A 15764-nucleotide genomic window follows, 5' to 3' on the forward strand; every position below is an offset into this window, starting at 1 on the left:
ATGGGACTCTAATGCTTGCCAACGTCATTTTCTACCTACGGGGCACGGCTCGGGTGTGGTTTAACACGCACGAAGAAGAACTTACAAGTTGGGACCTATGCAAGGAGAAGATGCGTGCACTGTTTGGCCGATCGGCCGCGCGCCAAATGACAGCCCGGCACGAGCTGGCGGCCAGAGCTCAGACGTCCACGGAGTCGTACGTCGCCTACATTCAAGACGTACTAGCCTTGTGCCGTACCATTGACAAAGACATGCCAGAGACGGACAAGGTTGGCCACGTGTTGAAAGGCATAGCTGACGATGCCTTCAACATTCTCATCTGTAAGAACTGCACCACGGTTGACTCCATTATCACTGAATGCCGGCGGTTTGAACAAGCCAAAAGCAGGCGGATTACTCAGCGCTTTAACAGACTCCCGAATACAGCTGCGACATCCTCGTGCGATGATCCCGTGACGCCCCCTCCGTTCTCGCCGCCTAACAACTTGGCCAGGATTGTTCGCCAGGAGCTCGAAGCCATGGCTCCAGCCGCTTATCAGGCACCTGCTCACGACCATTTGGCGACACTCTCTCTCATTCAGGCCATCGTACGTCAGGAGGTTGCCAATATGGGCGTCGTATTTCCACAAGCGCCTAGTTACGCCCCTCCGCCCATGTGCGCGTCCGGTCCTCCCACTGAACACCACAACGCCCCAATTGTTGCTGCTGCCGCTTCCGCTCCCCGGTTCACACCCCGCTACCGCAACCCTTCTGAGTGGAGGACGCCTGACGATCGACCAATCTGTTTTTCTTGCTCTCGCGTCGGCCACATTTCACGCCACTGCCGCAATCGTCGCAATTACCGACCAAGTTTCCCCGGTGACCGCCGCCAAGATCGTGGCCTGTACAGCACATCTTTTCTTGACGACCAACTCCCGGCCCGTGATCCTCACCGTCTTTCTTCGCGCTCAGAATCGACCTACGCCGATATTGCCGCACAAGGACACTGGTCCAGCCGATCGCCGTCACCTCAGAGTCGCCAGTCGCGCTCCCCTCAACGCCGTCGCTCTCCTTCTCCGGCTTCCTCTGGACACCACCCGGGAAACTAGCCAGTGCAGCTCCGGGAGGTGAGGCTGCATTGACGACAAGGAGTGCAAAACCTCTATCGACCCCTACTTCAAGACGAAATTTGCTCGGTGTTCTCGTCGACAGCGTGCCCGTTACTGCTCTCATCGATGCTGGCGCCCACATATCTGTTATGAGTTCTACGCTCCGACGCCGCCTACGCAAAGTGCTGACACCTGCCGTCTCTCCTACTGTGCGAGTAGCTGATGGCACCCGAACACCTGTTCTTGGCATGTGCACTGCCCGCGTTACTGTTGCCGGCCACCACACTTCAGTTCTCTTCGCCGTTCTCGACGCTTGCCCACATGATGTCATTCTTGGCATTGACTTCTTGAGCGCCCACTCTGCCCTCATCGATTGTTCTTCTGGCACTTTGCGGCTCGAACTGCCATTGTGTCCTGATGACACCGCATCAAGTAACGCTCGCCTACGTTCCCAGGAGTTTCTACGACTACCCGCGCAGGCTGCTACCTACGTCCTTATGTCACCGTTTCCCCCAGTCCCTGATGGTGAATATGTGGTCGCTCCCCTCACAGATCTGATCCTTTCGCGCAACATCGCACTTCCCCATACCGTAGTGCTTATTGCCAACAACAAAACGTTGCTTCCAGTCCTCAACTTTTCTACTTCGGCCCATGTTCTTCCTCAAGGAATTTCACTAGCCGAACTGTCACCTCTGGAAGAATGCATTGTTTCTGCATTCGCTGCTGACGCTGAGACCGCGACGAAACCTGCCATACCGGCGCCAACCCAGGCACTTCTGGACAAAATGATATCTCCCGACCTCCTACCTTCCCAAAGTGCAGCACTCCGTGGTGTCCTATTTTCGTACCTGGACGTATTTGATGTTGCGAACAGTCCACTAGGACGTACACATGTAGTGGCCCACCGCATCGACACTGGAGACGCCAGCCCCCTTCACAAGCACCCTTACCGAGTATCTCACTCTGAGCGCGAAGTCATCCAAAAGGAGGTGGAGAAAATGCTTGATAAAGATGTTATAGAGCCTTCCTCTAGCCCTTGGGCATCCCCTGCAGTGCTTGTGAAAAAGAAGGACAACAGCTGGCGGTTCTGCGTCGATTATCGCCATCTCAATCGGGTAACGAAGAAGGATGTGTATCCTCTCCCACGAATTGATGATGCGCTCGACTGCCTCCATGGTGCCAAATATTTCTCGTCGCTAGATCTCCGCTCGGGATACTGGCAAATTGCCGTCGATGACCGCGACCGCGAGAAGACCGCATTCATCACACCCGACGGCCTCTACCAATTTAAGGTTATGCCTTTTGGGTTGTGTAATGCTCCTGCAACTTTTGAACGCATGATGGACACTCTTCTACGCGGTCTGAAATGGTCGACCTGTCTTTGTTATCTGGACGACGTCATCGTTTTCTCGCCCAGCTTTGACAGCCACCTCCCTCGACTGTCGGCCATTCTCGACATCTTTCGCCGGGCTGGCCTCCAGCTCAATTCGTCTGTGTACCTTTGGGCGCCGCCAGATCAAATTACTTGGACACTTAGTCGACGCTACTGGTGTCCAACCAGACCCTGACAAGGTCCGTGCCGTCCGCGAGTTCCCAGTTCCACGGTCCACTCAAGAAGTACGCAGCTTTCTTGGGCTCTGCTCCTACTTTCGCCGCTTTGTTCTCAACTTCGCGGACATTGCTCGACCCCTCATGGACCTACTCAAGAAGGATGCGGCCTTTTCTTGGGGCGCGGACCAAGCGTCTTCCTTTGCGTCGTTGATTTCTGCCCTCACTACACCACCTGTGCTGGCTCATTTTGACCCGGCTGCTAGAACAGAACTTCGCACTGACGCAAGCGGCCATGGCATTGGTGCTATCCTCGCCCAAACACAGAACGGAGCCAACCGTGTGATAGCGTATGCTAGTCGTCTTCTGTCACAGTCGGAGAAGAATTACACAATCACTGAGCGGGAGTGCTTAGCTCTTGTCTGGGCTGTCGCGAAATTCCGTCCGTACCTATATGGACGGCCGTTCGTGGTCATAACAGATCATCATGCGCTCTGCTGGCTTTCAACACTCAAAGACCCCACAGGGAGGCTCGGCCGTTGGGCATTACGATTACAGGAGTACACGTTCTCGGTAGTGTACAAATCTGGCAAGTTACACAATGACGCCGATTGCCTCTCCCGCCATCCCGTTGAACCATCCGACTCCACTGAAACGGACCCCGACACCTATGTCTTGGCGATAACAGACTTCACCCATGTGGCCGACGAACAACGTCGAGATCCATCTTTGCTCTCTCTTATTGACCGTCTGCAATCCGGCACCCTCGACCCTTCCCTCAACATGTTCTTGCTTCAGGATAACGTTCTTTACCGCCGCAACATGCACCCCGACGGCGCAGAACTCCTGCTCGTTGTCCCGCATCATCTGCGCAGGGATTTCCTCATCCAGTTTCATGACGCCCCCACTTCCGGGCACTTAGGCGTCTCCAGAACTTATGATCGCATACGACGACGCTTTTTCTGGAAGGGCCTTTATCGGTCCGTTCGCCGCTACGTAACATCTTGTGACCTGTGTCAGCGTCGGAAGAAACCTGCGACTCTACCCGCTGGTCTCCTTCAGCCAATTGACGTTCCAGCCGAGCCATTTCATCGAGTGGGCCTGGACTTGCTGGGTCCCTTTCCAATTTCCACGAAAGGCAACAAATGGATTGCAGTCGCTACGGATTATACCACTCGATTTGCAATTACTCGAGCGTTGCCAACCAGCTGCGCCACAGACGTAGCCGACTTCCTACTGTACGACGTCATCCTCCAACATGGTGCTCCACGTCACCTACTTACAGATCGCGGTCGCTGCTTCCTGTCTCGTGTGGTTGACGATCTACTTCGATCATGTGCTACTCATCACAGCTTCACGACCTCATATCACCCTCAAACTAATGGACTCACCGAACGCTTAAACCGTACACTGACCGACATGCTTTCCATGTACGTTTCCGATGACCACCATGATTGGGACGTTGCGCTCCCGTTCGTCACATTTGCATACAACTCATCGCGTCATGAAACTGCCGGCTACTCACCCTTCTATCTTCTCTTTGGACGCCATCCCTTACTACCCTTTGACACCTTGCTCCCTTCTGATCCGGCCTCCACGTCCACGACTTCCTATGCGCAAGATGTCATCACGCGTGCGCTCGTCGCGCGCACAGTAGCCCGCGCTCGGCTCACGTCATCGCAGACCGCACAAAAGGCCATCTACGATCGTCGACACCGGGATACTGATTTTCCAGCGGGCTCTCTCGTCCTTCTCTGGCTCCCATCTCGTCGCGTCGGCCTGTGTGAAAAGTTAATGTCGCAGTACGTCGGACCCTATCGCGTGCTGCGCCAGGTGACTCCTGTCACCTATGAGATATCTCCCATGGCATCCACCTCATCGACTGCCGCACCGCGAACTGACATCGTACATGTTTCCCGCCTCAAACTTTACAACTGTGATAATCCATTTTGATCACAACAAGCACCGGGACGGTGCTTCATCGGCCGGGGATAATGTCACGAGCAATGGCAAAGACAAAGACGTAGTGGGGCTGGGTCAGAGGCTCTCTTGTCGGACTGAAAACCTGCTGGAACCTGTGCGCTCTGTGCAGTCTTGACTAGGCAAGCGCTAGCCGTTCACGGTTAATTAAATACTCCCCGTAACAATATGTTCACGTCTGTCGATGAGGCCTCCTTTGTCCCGAAGGACCGCCAGACACAACACTCGCGAGCATGGAGGAAGAAAAACATTTTTTCCTTCCTCCATGCTCACGAGCAACAGGACTGTGCGACGCACCTGCTTTTTCAGCCCCCATGTTTGTTTTGATGTCTCGCAGTGCGGCAGCGGCCGCGCCGCTGGTTGGTTGGCCGGTTGTAATCCCGCAGCGAATGCTTTCCCATAATTCCTGATGCGATACGCCATAGAATATTCTAGTACACTGTAGCCATAGAGCATGGAGGAAGGAAAAAAAAACTAGGAGGGAGCGTCACGTGACAATCTTGAAGCCTAGTCATAAAAAATTTAAAGGAATGGGATGATGGGAAATAGGCCCTCACGTGATAGGCAAGCGGTAGATTTTACTCGGCTCGCTTCGGTGGCTTCGGTTTCGTCTGCTGCGGGGGTTTCGAGTGTGTGAAGCAGTTGAGTCTCGCCGCTTAATTCGGAGACATTCGCCAACGCTGTTGCCAACGAAGGCGTCGGTTAACCGGCATTGCGCCCAGCAACCCGGGAGGACCACCTCAAGGACAACTGGTTGCGTTTCAGTGTGGTTTCAGGGAAACGAGGGAACCTTTCGCCCTGCAAACGTGTGAAGGCAACCAAGCCACCCTTCCGACGACGATTCGTTGCGTTTGACGACGTCTTCTGGGAAACAATGATGCCTTTCGCCCCCGCAACATGTGCAGGCGATTAAGCGAGCGTACAGGGTCCGAAGCGACTATTTCCCTACGAAAAAAAAAAAATGCGTCCCGTCTTGTGCCCAAGGATGGACTGGCGAGCCGGAGACTCCGAACATATTTAGGGCCGTGCCGGCCCGTAGTTAAGGTAGCGCAGTCGACACTGTTGCTCGAGATCTGCTCAAAGTCTTCGTCCTCTTAGCAGACCGGCGAGAACTCCCGTCAGCAGTAGGCGCACCTGCGTGATGAAGTGTTGTATGCCAGGATGCCCTAATCGAACAGAAAATCAACGCGATGGTCTGTCCTTCCATAGGTAAGCACAATGAACGTTTCTTTTATTTATGAAAATGGAACTGCAATATTCGCGATCGTTAGTGACTACGTGCTCGTGTGAATTATAACTGACGAAATAGTGGTGCAATACTATTCAAGCAATTTTTTTTCAACTTTGTCATAATTCCCACTAAGTGTTAAACATTTATTTCTCCTTAAAGTACTTTTATCAGCTAGCGTACACTCCTAAAAAGCCCACAATGTGAAACCATTCATTATTGAAGAATTACATTTCCTGCTATAAAAATTATTATTGACTGAATTTTGTATGTATTTCTTGTGGCTGAAAACAATCAAACTTTCAACAAAACTAATAATTGAAGAAACCATGAAAGATTAGTATTCACATAACATACCAAGTTTTGTAATAGTCGCCAAGAACAATAATTTTGTAGAGAATATTCTGCTCGTAGTAACTCGGCTTGTGAGTGCAAAGTTCAAACATCATGTTGCAAAGTTCAATCACTCCTCATGTTGAGGCTAAATGTCATTTTCTTTTTTTTTTCAGAAGATATGATGTTTGTTGACATATTTTAAACAACAGGTAAATGACAGTTGAGATAAAATAACGCAGTTTTACTTTAAATTACTGGAGTGAACATCATTTTCATTCATTTATTAGTAGTACCCTGAAGGCCTGGAGGCATTACAGAGGGGTATGTGTTAAAGCTATATCTTTGATATTTTTGTGTGAAACATGCACTGCAAAGTTACTACAGCTACATTTTCCCCGAGATTCAATTAGCTGTATGTGTATTTTACAAGCACACTTAGATCAAAGATAGTTTTCTACACAAGGGGATGCGGTGTGTAGGAAAAGCATGCATAGATAATGCGAGGTCTTTTGCATGACTCTGCAAAGTTTGTGTAAATGCATTCCACAGCAAATGTTATTTATTGTTGAACCTTAAAAATATCTGGTGGGTTATTCTTTAACTGCAGACACTTGCAAAGGACGATGCCACAGCAATGAGTCAACCTAAAGTGAAGCAGCTACATCCACGGGAACATAACAGCATCAAGTTGAGCCAGTAAGTTGATGCACAGCTGTATGCAGCCATAATGCATGTTTCCAGTTTGAGCATACCTTTTTCATGACTGTGGTAGAGGTCCCCCACCATTCCTGAAGTGAAATATGCTTGTCTTATATTCAGGCAGGTCTCTCTCAAGCCACAATGAATATGGGCATCTCTGAGGGCTTGTCTGATTGATGTGCTAGCAGAGGGTACTGCTACATCTGCTAGCGCGTCCTTGACTGATTCAGACATCGCTGATGAGCCTTCCGAAATCCAACATGTCCTGGCATGTTTGATTGTCGTAATGATCACAGTGCTTGCTTAAGACATTTTCTCATATGTGTGCCTTGGTTCATTCATGTTCTGATCTGCTTTGCAAAAATCTGGTGTTTCCATGTAATATATATTTTGGATTTCACCTTTAAAGTAATTATTTCAGTTTCAAAAATGCATATGAGACTGTCATACAGCTTTTTGTAAGATGTTTTCGACAGATTTAAAAGATATATTAGTAATGCTCAGAATGAAGAGAAAGATAGAACTGTTCAAACTATCATTGGCTACATTGCAGCCCTTTTTTGACACAGGTGACAAGCATACTGCGTTCAAATCTCATTGTTAACACCGGCAAAAGCAAGTGCTAATGAATGAAAGCCATATATGCTACATCATAACCTCATTTTAGTCAATCTAGGATAAGTACAAGATAAGGAAAATAAAACAAACTGCAGCAAAGCAGTGTTATGTAAGATGAAAAACTACTTTTTTTCAGTAAAGTTGGAATAAGGAAAACACACTCCTTCTCTGAATTATATTTCAGCCATGTCCTCTCATTACAAACATAATTAACACCCTTGCTAGGCTCCAACATTTACTACAGTAATAAAATTTATACCATGCCAACTGTGCTGGTAAGCTTTATCAACCTTTTTTGAGACAGTAGATAAAAAATACAGTACATAGCCACAGCCACTGATCTCCCTAACAATGTCCTGCTTGCTGGTCATTATTGTGCTTAAATTTTAAATGAATCCAATGGTGTCGCTATTAGTCCTGAGTTTTAGCTTCAACTGTGCATCTGGTGTTTTGTTTGCACGGTCAGCAATTTCAAGATATGTTGCAGTAAGCAGACCCTCCTCATTGCACTTGGTGTATTTTGTCCAGTCTCCCAGTCCAAGGCCCTCCAGGACGCTCAGGGTGAAGCTTCTGCAGCACTGCCTACACACAACCCAGCGACACCTGGAACAGCAAGGCATACTATGTATGGTGAGGATAATACTCGACCACTACAATTTTTACATACTTGTTTCCTTAGGTAACTGCAAGTGAAGTGGCATATATTTTCGTGGAAACTGTTTAATAGCTGAAGCATGATAAATGTCACTCAGTGAACTGCACTTGGACACTAACATTTATGATCATGGCAACCATCTAATTAAATACTGAAACATTCATATTCGTCCGCAGCGGTATGAGTTTCCGCAGGGTTTGCATTAAACACCAATTAGCGGCCAATAATCCTTTTTCAATTTCTCTTTTCCATTCAAATGACACAATAACTAGAAGACCAACAGGTTTTTCACAATTTTCTATGCTGTTTATATGTTCAATCGGTCACAATGAGCCGTGATATATGAGCTCAGTATATTTTGCCCACTCAAACTGAAAGGCTTCTGTAAAACATCTCTCATTGAACTATGCTACATTGGCCTCTTCTGTGTTAGTTGTTTTGTACTTCTACCTTTCCTGCCTACAAAATTAAGTGGCACTAGCAAGCTCATGTGGAGGGCAGTTTTATGCCCCCACAGTTTTTAAGTTCACAAAAGTGTAAACGGAAACCACTGTGAGCAAGGTAATGACCTAAAATTAAGCATTATATATTCTTCATAGCTTGCACAAGAGTGTATGCCACAACAATTAAGTAATTTGTTCTGCATACGTGATTTGTGTCATGGTCGCTCATGCACCTGTTACAGCGCGTGATATTTTGCAGCCACAGCCAGCAGAAGACGCACCTGAAAAGGCCTTTCTGAGGCATGAAGTATGGCGTTACACAATTACAAACTGCGACCAAGAAGAAGAGGAAGACTTTACGGCAATCCCCATCAACAGCTTTTTCAAAAGGTTGCTCATCTCGAAAATGTCAGAAGATTTATCTGACAATCGCATTCTAGGAAATGAGGATGTCGCCATATTGCAGAGTCTTGGTGGGGCAAAAAAAGACATGCTCATGCGTCAACTGCCACATAAGTCTGGTGCCAATAATGTCACCCGCTTACTCGCCAGAGCTCAGGCCATTTGCTCTGAATTTGCATTTTTATTCTCCTAGAGCATACAGATATGTACGAGGTGTTTTCAACACATGCCTCCCGCATCCAAAGACACTGTGTAAATGATATCAATCCATTGATAGGGCTGCTGGTTTTAGAGGCAATGACTGCATTGGCTATCAAGGTAAAGCACGGCTCTCCACATTATGCAGTCTGGTTGTGGATGAGATGGCCATTCAGAGAAGTGGTGTGGGATGGGAAAGGCTTCCATGGATATGTTGATATGGGCATTGATGTCAATGATGACAGCTTTCCAGTTGCCAAAGATGCATTTTGTTTTAATGCTTGTTGCAATCAATGGCAGATGGAAGCTGCCGATTGGCTACTTTCTGGTGCATGGCCTTGGTGGTGAGCAGAGGCGCAATTTCTAGTGCACTGCACGAGCTCTTGCTTGAATTCAGGGCATGCTTCGCGAGCTCGTCTAAGGTGCGCCAGACTTCAGTTACAAGGCACAGGATCATCACATGCGACGACGCACGCGCGATACGTCAGCAGCCCTACCGCGTGTCGGCAAAGGAACGCGAAGCGATTCGTACGCAAGTAAAAGAGATGCTTGAAGTCGGCGTGATCGAACCTTCCAACAGCTCATGGTCGTCTCCGGTCGTTCTTGTCAAAAAGAAAGACGGAACGCTACGCTTTTGCGTCGACTACCGGAAGCTCAACAACGTAACTAAAAATGACGTGTACCCACTACCACGTATCGACGACTCGTTAGATCGACTGCGGCGTGCCCAGTACTTTTCGTCACTCGACTTGAAAAGTGGATACTGGCAGATCGAGGTAGACGAACGAGACCGCGAGAAAACTGCCTTTGTGACTCCCGACAGCCTTTACGAATTTCGAGTGCTCCCTTTCGGTTTGTGTTCAGCCCCAGCTACTTTCCAGTGAATGATGGATACTGTCCTCGCTGGATTGAAGTGGCAGACTTGCCTTGTGTATCTTGACGACGTAGTTGTCTTTTCTGAAACATTTGAGCAACATCTTCATCGCCTGCGGCATGTGCTAGAAGCGTTCCCATCGGCTGATCTCACGCTTAAACCAGAAAAGTGCCACTTCGGTTATGAAGAGCTCAAGTTTCTTGGACACGTCGTAAGCGCGAAAGGCGTTCGACTCGATCCCGACAAACTTGCCGCTGTAGCAGCTTTTCCTCCTCCTACCGACAAGAAGGCCGTCCGACGCTTCCTGGGCTTGTGTGCGTATTGTCGCCGCTTCATTGACAACTTCTCGAAGATTGCGGAACCCCTGACTCGCCTTACCAGGGATGACACGCCATTTACCTGGACGCATGAGCAACAGGCGGCCTTCACTGACCTACGACAACGCATGCAGTCAGCACCCGTCCTGGCACATTTCGACGAAGAGGCTGACACCGAGGTGCATACTGACGCCAGCAACATCGGCCTTGGCGCAATACTCGTCCAACGTCAAGACGGCATTGAACGAGTAATAGCCTATGCTAGCCGCTCGCTGTCCCGTGCCGAGGCGAACTACTCTACTACAGAAAAAGAGTGTCTCGCGGTCGTCTGGGTGATCACGAAGTTTCGCCCTTATCTCTACGGCCGCCCCTTCAAAGTGGTGACAGACCACCATGCTCTGTGTTGGTTGGCGAACATACGCGATCCTTCAGGACGACTGGCACGGTGGAGCTTGCGGCTACAGGAATTTGACGTCACTATAGTTTATAAGTCTGGCCGCAAGCACGGAGACGCCGACACGTTGTCGCGTGATCCCGCCGAATCTGTCAGTCGACAGTCAGAGGACGACGACGGCTTCCTGGGCGCCCTTACTACGTCGGACTTGGTCAGATGGCAGCGTGACGACGCTGAAATTCGACCTCTGATCGACCACTTAGAGGGCCGTCAAACAATCATACCACGCCATCTACGTCGCGTCTTGACGTCCTTCTGTCTACGAGACAATGTGCTATACAAGAAGAACGCCCGCCCGAATGACCGAGCCTACCTCCTAGTAGTTCCCAAAGACTTGCGGGACGATATTCTTTTCGCTTGCCACGACGAGCCTACATCTGGCCACCTCGGCTCCTCACGAACGCTTGCTAGAGTGCGCGAGATGTATTACTGGCCCGGGCTGTCGGCAAGCGTCAAACGGTATGTTAAAGGCTGTCGTGAATGTCAGCGACGAAAGTCACCACTCCTGAAGCCCGCCGGGTTATTGCAACCCATCGAACCACCTCATAAGCCATTCAACCAAGTCGGCTTGGACATTCTTGGGCCGTTTCCTCTATCAACCGACGGCAACAAGTGGGTGATTGTCGCCACTGACTATTTAACCCGCTATGCTGAGACAGAGGCGCTCCCACGAGCCACGGCTTCTGAGGTAGCGCAGTTCTTCATGTGTCACATTGTCTTGCGCCATGGTACCCCATCCATTGTTATCACAGACAGAGGAACGGCGTTCACGGCACAGCTCATGGACGAAATTTTTCAACTAAGCAACACCAGGCATCGAAAGACGACCGCTTCCCATCCGCAGTCCAACGGCCTTACGGAGCGACTAAACAGGACCATCACAGACATGATCTCTATGTACATCGACGTCCAGCACAAAACATGGGATCGTATCCTGCCTTATGTGACCTTCGTGTGTAATACCGCCGTACAAGAAACAACGCGCTTCACACCATATCGCCTCGTCTACGGCCGCGAAGTACAGACGATGCTGGACGCTATGCTTCCGTGCCACGACGCCGAGCACCTAACTACTGACGCCGAAGAGTTTGCTCAGCACGCTGAGGAGGCTCGCCAGCTCGCGCGGCTGCACATCGGTGAGCAGCAAGTCTCCGATGCACGGCGCTATGACATCCGTCACCGGCAAGTGCGCTACAGTCCCGGAGACCAAGTGTTGGTGTGGACCCCTGTTCGCCGCCGTGGCCTTTGTGAAAAGTTGCTCAGCCGGTATTTTGGCCCATACAAAGTGCTGCGCCGCATTAGTGACGTGAACTATGAAGTCGTTCCAGACAGTGCGGCGCAAACACGGCGTAGACAACCACCTAGCCCTGACGTCGTTCACGTCGTACGCATGAAGCCGTACGTTGCGCGTTCGTGATCTTTACGCTCCCATTTGCACCTCATGCACTAACGTCTCTGTTTCAAGAGGTAGAGAATTGTTTTTAGCTACGCTGCTGTAGCTATCACTGTGTTCTGTGCGCGAGCATCTTCATTGAGCGTGTTTTCTTTTTTTGTTTTTTGTTGCTGTTTTTTTCCCTTTCCCACACCACTTCTTGAGCATCCAGCCGATGCTCTTTCCGAGGAAGGGGGGAAATGTCACCTGTAGTAGTGGGAATAGGGCAAGCGCAGAGGCGCAAGAAGAAAGAAGTGCGCGTGCTAACCGCCCCCGCTCGATAGTTAGCTCTCGCCGCCATTTTCTCCAGAGCCCAGCTGCTCATAAATAAACGTCGTTAGCCCCCTTTGAAGGCGCGTGGCAATATGCAGCTTGCGCGAGTGTTTTGTGGCTGGATGAATGATGTGCGTACTTTCCATGCTTTATTTGGATCGATATTTCTGCATTGTTTACATCATGTATGTTCCGATTTCAACAGTTTTCAACAGGCTGTCTGCGTATGTGCGGTCGTCGTCACCGTCGTCGTAGCGGTTTTCGGGTGGCGTTGCGCGGACTCCAAAAGCTCTTGCCAGTGCAGCGGTCACCGCGTTGACCTCGGGAGTCGTTCGTTTAAACCGTCGCCTTGCAGCACGCTCGTAGCGCGCAGTGCCTTCATTATTTGCTTTGTAGCCTAGCAAAAGCGCTGGCGCCCAGTCCGGGTTCGTTTCCTCACAGAGCTTGGATGGTCTCCCTACAAATGCAAACAAATGTGATTCTAGCGCAGCGTTAAGTGCGCCTTATGTAATATTGCGCAGGCTCACCTGTTACGAAGTGGGCGCCGCACACTCGAATGTTTGGGAGATCGCTCTTGAGATCAGCACGCTTGATACGCGCAAGCCACAGACTGCGCCGCTTCGAGCTAAGTGCTTTCATTCGTTCGTCCTGTCATTCCAAACCTTCGGAAGCCGAAAAAGGTTCCTGTTTGCCGACTCCTTCCTCGAGCTGCTTTTACTGCGGTTGCAACACCCAACAACTGCGCAAATAGCCATTGCAAAACAGTGCCATTCGCATACGACTAACAGCGTGCTGCCATATGGTGGTGCTCCGGGTGCTCCGATATGGCGGAAACCTAACCCAGCGTTGGCGGAAGTGACGTCAGTGCAAGCCATGTATAAATGGCCCAAGGCGCTTGCTCAGGGGCAGCGGCAGTGTTGACTCGATTGTGTCCTTTCATGTGGTGACGCGCGGTGAGCCCCGGCTCCCCGGCGTTCGCAATGGCTCAGTGCTCTGCCCATGATAAAACGGCAAAAGGGCCAGAGAAACCGATGGTGTGCTCTCTGCATTTCTCGCCCTCGAATTATGTGTATAATCCTGCCCTCGGAAAGCATGTTGGCGTGCCCCAGGGGCCAGTCCTTTCTCGAGCAGCTGTTCCCTCAATGCGGCCTTCATCAAACCCCCTACCGGTGCCCCTGCAGCAGCAAACTGGCGGCTCGGTGAGTGCTGAATGTCATTAAATAAAGCCACGAAATAACCATACCGAGTACGTGCGCAACTTTCTACGCTTGTTCTATCGGGAACATCGTCGCCTGGCGGACCGGACGCTTTGCCTTCCGTCGACGTAAACGAAGCTCTGCTTTCCGCCGGCGGCTCACCGGCATCGCACGCGGAAACACCCACCGCTCGAGCACGGAGGATCATTTCGCGCTCCGTTTCACTGAATATCGCTGAAATGCAGTCCTGCTTCCCTGGCGAGCTCTTCGTTGCAAGGTTCAGCGGCAGTAACGGTATCCATCGCGGCGAACGCAAACGCAGCGACCATGCATGCAGCCATTGATGCATCCAGTGCCCCGGCCGTTTACGCAAGCGCTGATGTATCATGGCGCATTCTGATTCGCTGAGAGCAATGAAATCTGTGACGAAACTGCTTCAGTGCCAAATCTGGGGTGAGAGAAATTGAGGAAGAGATATTTGGTCTTTGTTTACGAATTTCTCCGCTAATAACTCATATTTTTGCACCCAACAAAAACTGCATGCATTCCTGAAGGTCCCTCTTTTATTCCAGCTGAACTCCCTGTTTCTCTTTAGTGTCCCTTTAAAATTAGTTTTGGCTCATAGATGTTCCGCATCAAGTCCAAGGGCGATAACGCCATTGCCACGCGCCGTATGCTGTATGTACGAGTGCAAGCGTGCGAGGGGAGCCGACGACCGCGTCTATGTCTCGCGCGCGAAAGAAAGAAAAGCAGGGAGGAAGCGCGCCTTCTTCCATAGCGCTCGAGGCACTGGCGAGGGAGCGAGGGGGTAGGGATAGCGGGAAGCGTTGCGCCCACTCCAGTTGTGCTCTGGCATCAACTGCGTACTGCGCGGCGGCGCGCGGTCGCGCGGGCCGTATCTTGAAAGCGATCTACGTTGGGGGCAGAGTCTACGCAGTGTAGGTGCGTCGGCGGCTCGTAGCTTTGTGCGTGCTGTGCGTTCTCGGTGCTCATTTTGCATTGAAGCGATAGACAACAGCACGAAGGTCACTTCGCTGGCTTTTGCAGCGGCGCTTAAATTCCACACGCCAGCGTTTGACAGCGCGTGTCGGCGCTCATCGAGTGTGATGTGTTCATGTTTGCCTGTGGGCGCTGATACTATGCTTGTTAATATAGTTAATAAGCGAATGTTTATAAGTTTATACGGATGATAAAACTACTATTCTTACTTTGTATAGCTGTCTACTAATTTGCTATCGCAATCGATACTTCTGCTTTCGGGCGAAACTACGACTTTTTTCGCACGTAGGAATTAAAATAATGTTGTGTGTAGTTCAACACTACTCCCATTTCTCAATTTTTCCTCTTTCCCGGCTCTTACGTTTTTTACGGCCACGTGAAAAACGTATCAGCGGGGCTCTACTGTATTTACTTTTAGCGCTTTACTCAAACTCATCTGGTCACAAGTTCATATTGGTTCTCGCAGCTGCTGCGGTTGTGCGTGTCGCAGTCCCAATTTTTCGACTACGCCATCGCAGCGCAGTCGAGAACAAGAAAACGGACGCTGTATCCGTCAGTCGAAAACGGGAGTAGCAGAAAAAAATAGAGGGCAAGTTCAACTGCCGCCATAACGTGACGCCGCGGACGTGGGTCAACTTAAAAAGTGCTGGTACCGCCACTGCATACCGCCACAACATACCGGTACATGCCAGTACATACCGGTACCGCCACGAGAATTCCGTGTCTTTGTATACTTCCATGGGATTTTGTCAATCCCCAAGTCGTGGCCGTTGTGGCGGCGCGTACCGGTATGCCTCATCCTCCTCATCCACACGTCCGGCGAAATCGGCAAAGTCGGCGAGGCTGCCGTAGCAGTCGGCCATCTTGCTTGCTAGGCGAGAGTAGCGAAAGTCGCACTTAAAGGGACACTAAAGAGAAACAGGAAGTTCAGCTGGAATAAAAGAGGGACCTTCAGGAATTCATGCAGTTTTTGTTGGGTGCAAAAATATTAGTTATTAGCGGAGAAATTCGTAAACAAAGACCA

The sequence above is a fragment of the Dermacentor silvarum genome, chromosome 2 (genome assembly GCF_013339745.2).
Source record: "Dermacentor silvarum isolate Dsil-2018 chromosome 2, BIME_Dsil_1.4, whole genome shotgun sequence".
In the NCBI taxonomy this organism is placed as follows: domain Eukaryota; kingdom Metazoa; phylum Arthropoda; class Arachnida; order Ixodida; family Ixodidae; genus Dermacentor; species Dermacentor silvarum.